The 8474-nt window shown below is 40.9% G+C and overlaps 1 protein-coding gene across 9 annotated transcripts in view; it reads right to left on the bottom strand.

Moving 5' to 3' along the window:
• The window catches only part of LDB2 (LIM domain binding 2), a 393505-nt gene that overhangs the window by 222418 nt on the left and 162613 nt on the right, over nucleotides 1-8474 (bottom strand). The gene's annotated exons all lie outside the window — the stretch shown is intronic.

Here is an 8474-nt window from a genome sequence, read left to right on the forward strand (position 1 = left end):
CCCTTACAGCAGTGGGCACGGAGGCTACGGAGAAGAGTAAGACACTGTCCTCTCCTTCCATTAGCTTACAGATGGTCCTGATTTATGAAAGAATTTTATAAGCTGCAAAGCATTATCAGAATGCTTGTCATTTTTAACTCATTAACCAATCCAGGAGATTACTGTTGGATACATTTGAAAAACACCAACACAAGAATCCACTAAGTATTTGACTCACATTTTTTTTCAAATTATATCATAGCAAGAATTACTTATTTTGGACTAAAATTTGGAATCTGTATCTCTTTTTCGACAAAACCACAGCTAACATTAGAAAGTCTTGTTGTTTTTTTTTTTCATTTTCTTTCCAAGAAGAAAGAAGTAATAAATAAAATTGCAATTCAAAACCAGGGAAAATAGGGAGAGAAAAGGTATCATATGCACTCCTTGTTTCCCTGGGCATGGGTCATCTTTCCTTCTCTTCCTGAAGGTTCTGAATGCAGATGGTGCCAATTAGACAGTGCCCTGGTTGGCAGCAAAGACCAGAACTAAGAATGGGAAGAACACAGTGGAAATGCCAACTGTCAGGAGACACAAAGGGACCTCAGGAAAGATACTAGAAACATCTAATGAGAAAAATACAACTTTTTAGAACTTCCGTAACTAATATCGATGAGGCAATGCTGAAGACGAGACTGGATTTAATAAATCTTTTAATATTTTCACAGCTGGCCCTGCTTGCACAGGGCCGGTGGACCATTTTCTTAAATAAGGCATGGCGCTGGTCTGACATTAGTTTAACAAGGTAATTATCAAGTAAGAAATAGCTGCCACACTGCTGTGAACCTGAATAATAACTCTCATAATTACTGATTTTTGGGCCCATCTTTTTAAAAAAAAATAATAGATCTCTAAGTACTAAAGCATTTTATAGGAAATGCATTTGGGTACAGTGTCTAGAAGTATAGAGAACTATTAAGGATATAATTAGCAGTTTATTTACATAATCCATCAAACACCATTTATCATGTCTCTTACGGTTCTATTGAAGAGAAGCAAATAAGCATAGGGACATTAAGCAATTTTATGCAGGCAACCTTAGAAAAGTTGATTGTTACTAAATTTTTTAAAGCTTAAAAGTTGGACTTTCCAAAATACCTCAACTGAAAAGTGCGTCAGCGCAGCTGACTTTATCAAATGCTCGTGTTCCTTCCTACATATGACATGACACACATTTCCAGAGGAAACTTTACATGGACAGATGTACCTTTCAGGTAACTAACTTCAGTTTTTGAACGATTTTCAAAGCTTGCCTTAATTCTGAAACACAGACACAAATGGTCATTCTTTCACTGAGAACTATTGAAAGTGGTTGATTTTTACCTGGAATGTGGAGTAGCACAGAGATACCATGTGCATCTGTGAGGAAATACCTTCCCACACATTACTGACTAGGCTTGCCTCCTAATTCGATTCTGGAAGGACTCTTTTGTTTTTTCATTGCTCTCAATGTAGCTAACCCATCCTGGCATAGCAAATAATGTATTTTTCAAAGTAAAACACAATCAAATTGTAAATAAGATTATTCAAAAGCAGGACAAAGTTAGACACAGGTACTTTTAGGAAAGTTTGTAAAAATAATGTAATGCTCTATTTGCTCTAGATAAGATGGAGAACTTGCCTGATAAAAAGGGAGTAGCTTTATTACCATTGTTCCCAAGTGACCTTACTTCCTCCTTCTACAGATCTTCAAAAATGGTTCTGAGCCTCAACTGTTGTCAATTTGAAGTCCTCCTGCCTTATGGAAAAGCTAAAGACACATGTTACACCAGGGAAGTCATCATCAAGGAGGAGATTAAAGACAGCACCAATTAGGAAAGGACTAATTTCATAAAAATAAACAAGTACATCATGTGTGAAGCTGATTCTCTTGCAATGAATAATAAAAGCAAAATACCTGAAGGCACCAAGTTCTTTAAGCTCCTGAATTCAAATACTCCAACATGACTACCTTGATTAAACAATAAATAATAAAACACACCATGATGGGTGATTTCATCATGGAGACTTTCTTAATGAAATCCACCTGAACATCGCTTAATACAGTTGTAAAGAATGCCAGTTTAACCTGACTGCAACAAATGCTTTATTTTACTTCATTTGCATAAACAAGGTGCATCTACAACCTGAAAATACAGCACAGAAGTGAAGATTAAGCTATATATTGACTTGTGGGGACGATGCCTCCAATAAGCTCACCCCACTAAACAAGATCACAAATCAGAATTATACAAAGGAAATCCTGTATATATCTCAGCTTAGCATGGTTTTTCAAAATGCTTTATGTTAAAAAAAATGATACCAATATTACATTTGGATATAGAGTCTAAAAATATAGAGGTGACCATTATTAAGAACAGGTTTATAAACAAAAGCAGAAGGCATCTATTTAAAAAGATCTGGCTAAGACCTGCAAACAGTCAAGTCCTAGAAACAATAGTTGACTAGAATTTTAGCTCCTCCAAGGCAAGAGATTTTGCTCATTTATCTTCTGATTGCCAGGGCACAGAAAGATGACACATGGAAAGTTCTTGAGAAATGTTAAATAGATAAATATGTGTTTCAACTGAAATTACATCCATTAAGATTCATTCAATAAGATTCATGTACCTAGTCAACCATTGCTGAGGACTACTTATTCTGTGAAATTTGGTGGCACAACTGGACTTAATAGGAGATTGGCAGATTAACTAAGTGGTGAAATTACCAACCCATGGGCCAAAGCACTAAAGGAAAAAAAAAATCAATCCTGGTCTTGTGGGTTGGGTAGATGTGATCTTAATTTGGTGTTTAAAATATGAGTCTCGGAAGTTGCGAAAAGATGGCGGAGGAGTAGGGGACCCTATTTCAACTGGTCCCCGGAATTGAGCTGGATAACTACCAGACCACTCTGAGCACCCACGAAACCAGCCTGCGATGTAAGAAGATCTGGATCTCTACAAACAGAATATCGCAGGCGGTTGGTTTTGAGGTACGAAGCGGGGAGCCCTGATCCTGCGGGCAGATATCGGAGGATAAGCGGCAGCGGGAGGGTGCCTGGCCCTGGGGATCCTACACCGCCGGTGAGCGACAGCCTCGCGCGCTGCGGACGGGCACAGACTCGCACACCGGTAGCGTCAGGGAAAGGACTTTAGGGCAGCTCCCGGGGTGGAAAACCAGACCGGCAGGGTCACGCGCACGCGAACTGCAGCCCCCACCCCGGACAGAAACCCGGAGCGACGGACGCGCGCACGCGAACTGCAGCCTCCGAGAGGGAAACCCGGTGCACCGGGGTCGTGCCGGTGAACTGCAACCCCCGGGGGTGGAAACCCCGAGCAGCGGAGTCGTGTGTGCGCGAATTGGGAGCGGCTGGCGGTTTTAGAAGCACAAAGGGCAGAGAGGAGCCCCTACCTGGAGGCAGGACTGGGGGCGCTGCGGAGGGGCGCACAACCCAGGCCGCTGCAGTTTATAGCAGCACGGACAGAAACGGAGACGGTGTGGCCTGGAGAGCTCACTGAAGAACAGACTGCGGTCTCTCTGCTTTGAGGCAGAGGGTTGGAAACGGTGTCTTCTGCTCTGACTCCCAGAAGAGACACGGAAAGCCACCAGGGAAAGGCGCCAGAGAACAAAAGCCCCAAAGACTGATTCCCGCTGAGCCCATCCCCCGCCACAGGGGCGCAGGGCAACTCCGCCCCAACAGGGTTGCCTGAGTAACAGCGCGGCAGGCCCCTCCCGCAGAAGACAGGCTGGGAAAACAAGAGGCCAGCAACCCTAAGGTCCCAAGAAAACAGGTGCATCTTGCTTGGGTTCTGGTCAATAATTTGGACTCTATACATTCCCTCAAACACCCATCAACAGAATGACTAGGAGGAGGAGCCCCCAAAACAGAAAAGACTCAGAGATTATGACTTATGCTGCAGATTTACAAATGGATGCAGACATAACCAAGATGTCAGAGATGGAATTCAGGCTAGCAATTGTGAAGACAATGGCTAAAATGGAGAAATCAATTAATGGCAACATAGAGTCTCTAAGGGCAGAAATGAAAGGTGAATTGGCAGAACTTAAAAATGCTATCAATGAGATCCAATCCAATCTAGATAATCTAACAGCTAGGGTAACTGAGACAGAAGAGAGAATAAGCGATCTGGAAGACAGTATAATAGATAAAAAGGGAAAAGAGGAGGCCAGGGAAAAACAATTCAGAATCCATGAAAATAGAATCAGAGAAATAAGTGACACCATGAGGCGTTCCAATGTCAGAATAATTGGAATCCCGGAGGGAGTGGAGAGAGAGAGAGGACTAGAAGATGTATTTGAGCAAATCGTAGCTGAGAACTTCCCTAATCTGGGGAATGAAACAAACATTCGAGTCCTAGAGGCAGAGAGGACCCCTCCTAAGATCAAGGAAAATAGGCCAACACCCCGGCATGTAATAGTAAAACTTGCAAATCTTAGAACCAAGGAAACCATCTTAAGGGCAGTTAGGGGGAAGAGAGTCCTTACGTACAGAGGGAGGAACATCAGAATAACGTCAGACCTATCCACAGAGACCTGGCAAGCCAGAAAGGCCTGGCAAGACATATTCAGGGTACTAAATGAGAAGAACATGCAGCCAAGAATACTTTATCCGGCAAGGCTTTCATTTAGAATGGATGGAGAGATGCAGAGCTTCCATGACCGGCAGAAGTTGAAAGAATATGTGACCACTAAGCCGGCCCTGCAAGAAATATTAAGGGGGGTTCTATAAAAGGAGAAAGACCCCAAGAGTGATCTACAACAGAAATTTACAGGGACAATCTATCAAAACAACGTCTTCATAGGCAACATGATGACAATTAATTCATATCTTTCAATAATCACTCTCAACGTGAATGGCCTAAACGCTCCCATAAAATGACACAGGGTTGCAGATTGGATAAAAAGACAGGACCCATCCATATGCTGTCTACAAGAGACTCATTTTGAACCTAAAGATACATCCAGACTGAAAGTGAAGGGATGGAGATCCATCTTCCATGCCAGCGGACCTCAAAAGAAAGCTGGGGTAGCAATTCTTATATCAGACAAATTAGATTTTAAACTAAAGTCTGTCATAAGAGACACAGAAGGACACTATATCATTCTTAAAGGGTCTATCCAACAAGAAGATCTAACAGTTGTAAATATCTATGCCCCCAACATGGGAGCAGCCATCTACATAAGCCAACTGTTAACCAAAATAAAGAGTCATATTGATAACAATATGTTAATTGTAGGAGACCTCAATACTCCACTCTCAGCAATGGAGAGATCATCTAAGCAGAAAATCAACAAGGAAACAAGAGCTTTGAATGATACATTGGACCAGATGGACCTCATAGATATTTACAGAACATTCCACCCTAAAACAACAGAATACTCATTCTTCTCGAGCGCACATGGAACTTTCTCCAGAATAGACCATATACTGGGTCACAAATCAGGTCTCAACCGATACCAAAAGATTGAGATTATTCCCTGCATATTCTCAGACCACAATGCTCTAAAACTGGAACTCAATCACAAGAAAAAATCTGGCAGAAATTCAAACACTTGGAAGCTAAAGACCACTCTGCTCAAGAATGTTTGGGTCAACCAAGAAATCAAAGAAGAACTTAAACAATTCATGGAAATCAATGAGAACGAAAACACATCGGTCCAAAACCTATGGGATACTGCAAAGGCGGTCCTAAGGGGGAAATACATAGCCATCCAAGCCTCACTCAAAAAAATAGAAAAATCCCGAATTCACCAACTAACTCTACACCTTAAAGAACTAGAGAAAAAGCAACCAACGATGCCTAAGCCACACATTAGAAGAGAAACAATTAAAATTAGAGCAGAAATCAATGAATTAGAAACCAGAAACACAGTAGATCAGATCAACGAAACTAGAAGTTGGTTCTTTGAAAGAATTAATAAGATTGATAAACCACTGGCCAGACTTATCCAAAAGAAGAGAGAAAGGACCCAAATTAATAAAATTATGAATGAAAGGGGAGAGATCACGACTAACACCAAGGAAATAGAAACAATTATTAGAAATTATTATCAACAACTATATGCCAATAAACTGAGCAATCTGGATGAAATGGAGGCCTTCCTGGAAACCTATAAGCTGCCAAGACTGAAACAGGAAGAAATTGACAACCTGAATAGACCAATAACCAGTAACGAGATTGAAGCAGTGATCAAAAACCTCCCAAAAAACAAGAGTCCAGGGCCTGATGGATTCCCTGGGGAATTCTACCAAACATTCAAAGAAGAAATAATACCTATTCTACTGAAGCTGTTTCAAAAAATAGAAACAGAAGGAAAACTTCCAAACTCATTCTATGAGGTCAGCATTACCTTAATCCCCAAACCAGGCAAAGACCCCATCAAAAAGGAGAATTTCAGACCGATATCCCTGATGAATACGGATTCCAAAATCCTCAACAAAATCCTAGCTAATAGGATCCAACAATACATTAAAAGGATCATCCACCACGACCAAGTGGGATTTATCCCCGGGATGCAAGGGTGGTTCAGCATTTGCAAATCAATCAATGTGATAGAACACATTAATAAGAGGAGGGAGAAGAACCATATGGTCCTCTCAATTGATGCAGAAAAAGCATTTGACAAAATACAACATCCTTTCCTGATTAAAACTCTCCAGAGTATAGGGATAGAGGGAACATTCCTCAAGCTCCTAAAATCCATCTATGAAAAACCCACAGCAAATATCATCCTCAATGGGGAAAAGCTGAGAGCCTTTCCCTTAAGATCAGGAACATGTCAAGGGTGCCCACTCTCACCACTGCTGTTCAACATAGTACTAGAAGTCCTAGCAACAGCAATCAGACAACAAAAAGAAATAAAAGGTATTCAAATTGGCAAAGAAGTCAAACTCTCTCTTTTTGCAGACGACATGATACTTTATGTGGAAAACCCGAAAGACTCCACCCCCAAATTACTAGAACTCATCCAGCAATTCAGTAATGTGGCAGGATACAAAATCAATGCGCAGAAATCAGTTGCTTTCTTATACACTAACAACGCAACTGTAGAAAGAGAAATTAAAGAAACGATTCCATTTACAATAGCACCAAAAACCATTAAGATACGTCGGAATAAACCTAACCAAAGAGGTAAAGGATCTATACTCTAGGAACTACAAAACACTCGTGAAAGAAATTGAAGAAGACACAAAAAAATGGAAAAACTTTCCATGCTCATGGAGCGGAAGAATAAACATTGTTAAAATGTCTATGCTACCCAGAGCAATCTATACCTTCAATGCCATCCCGATCAAAATTCCAATGACATTTTTCAAAGTGCTGGAACAAACAATCCTAAAATTTGTATGGAATCAGAAAAGACCCCGAATCGCCAAGGAGATGTTGAAAAAGAAAAACAAAGCTGGGGGCATCACGTTGCCCGATTTCAAGCTATATTACAAAGCAGTGATCACCAAGACAGCATGGCACTGGCACAAAAACAGACATACAGACCAATGGAACAGAATAGAGAACCCAGATATGGACCCTCAACTCTATGGTCAAATAATCTTTGACAAAGCAGGAAAAAACATGCAATGGAAAAAAGACAGTCTCTTCAATAAATGGTGCTGGGAAAATTGGACAGCCACATGCAGAAGAATGAAACTCAACCATTCTCTAACACCATTCACAAAGGTAAACTCAAAGTGGATGAAAGACCTCAATGTGAGACAGGAATCCATCAAAATCCTAGAAGAGAACATAGGCAGTAACCTCTTTGACATCGCCCACAGCAACTTCTTTCAAGATACATCTCCAAAAGCTAGTGAAACAAAAGCAAAAATGAACTTTTGGGACTTCATCAAGATAAAAAGCTTCTGCACAGCAAAGGAAACAGTCAACAAAACAAAGAGGCAACCCACAGAATGGGAGAAGATATTTGCAAATGACACTACAGATAAAGGGCTGGTATCCAAAATCTATAAAGAACTTCTCAAACTCAACACCCAAAAAACAAATAATCAAGTCAAAAAGTGGGCAGAAGAGATGAACAGACACTTCTCTGAAGAAGACATACAAATGGCTAACAGACACATGAAAAAATGTTCATCATCATTAGCCATCAGGGAAATCCAAATCAAAACCACACTGAGATACCACCTTATACCAGTTAGAATGGCCAAAATGGACAGGGAAAGAAACAACAAATGTTGGAGAGGTTGTGGAGAAAGGGGAACCCTCTTACACTGTTGGTGGGAATGCAAGTTGGTACAGCCACTTTGGAAAACAGTGTGGAGGTTCCTCAAAACTTTAAAAATAGAGCTATCCTATGACTCAGCAATTGCACTACTGGGTATTTACCCCAAAGACACAGATGTAGTGAAAAGAAGGGCCATATGCACCCCAATGTTCATAGCAGCAATATCCGCAATAGCCAAACTGTGGAAAGAG

The sequence above is a fragment of the Phoca vitulina genome, unplaced genomic scaffold, assembly GCF_004348235.1.
Source record: "Phoca vitulina isolate PV1807 unplaced genomic scaffold, GSC_HSeal_1.0 scaffold3, whole genome shotgun sequence".
In the NCBI taxonomy this organism is placed as follows: domain Eukaryota; kingdom Metazoa; phylum Chordata; class Mammalia; order Carnivora; family Phocidae; genus Phoca; species Phoca vitulina.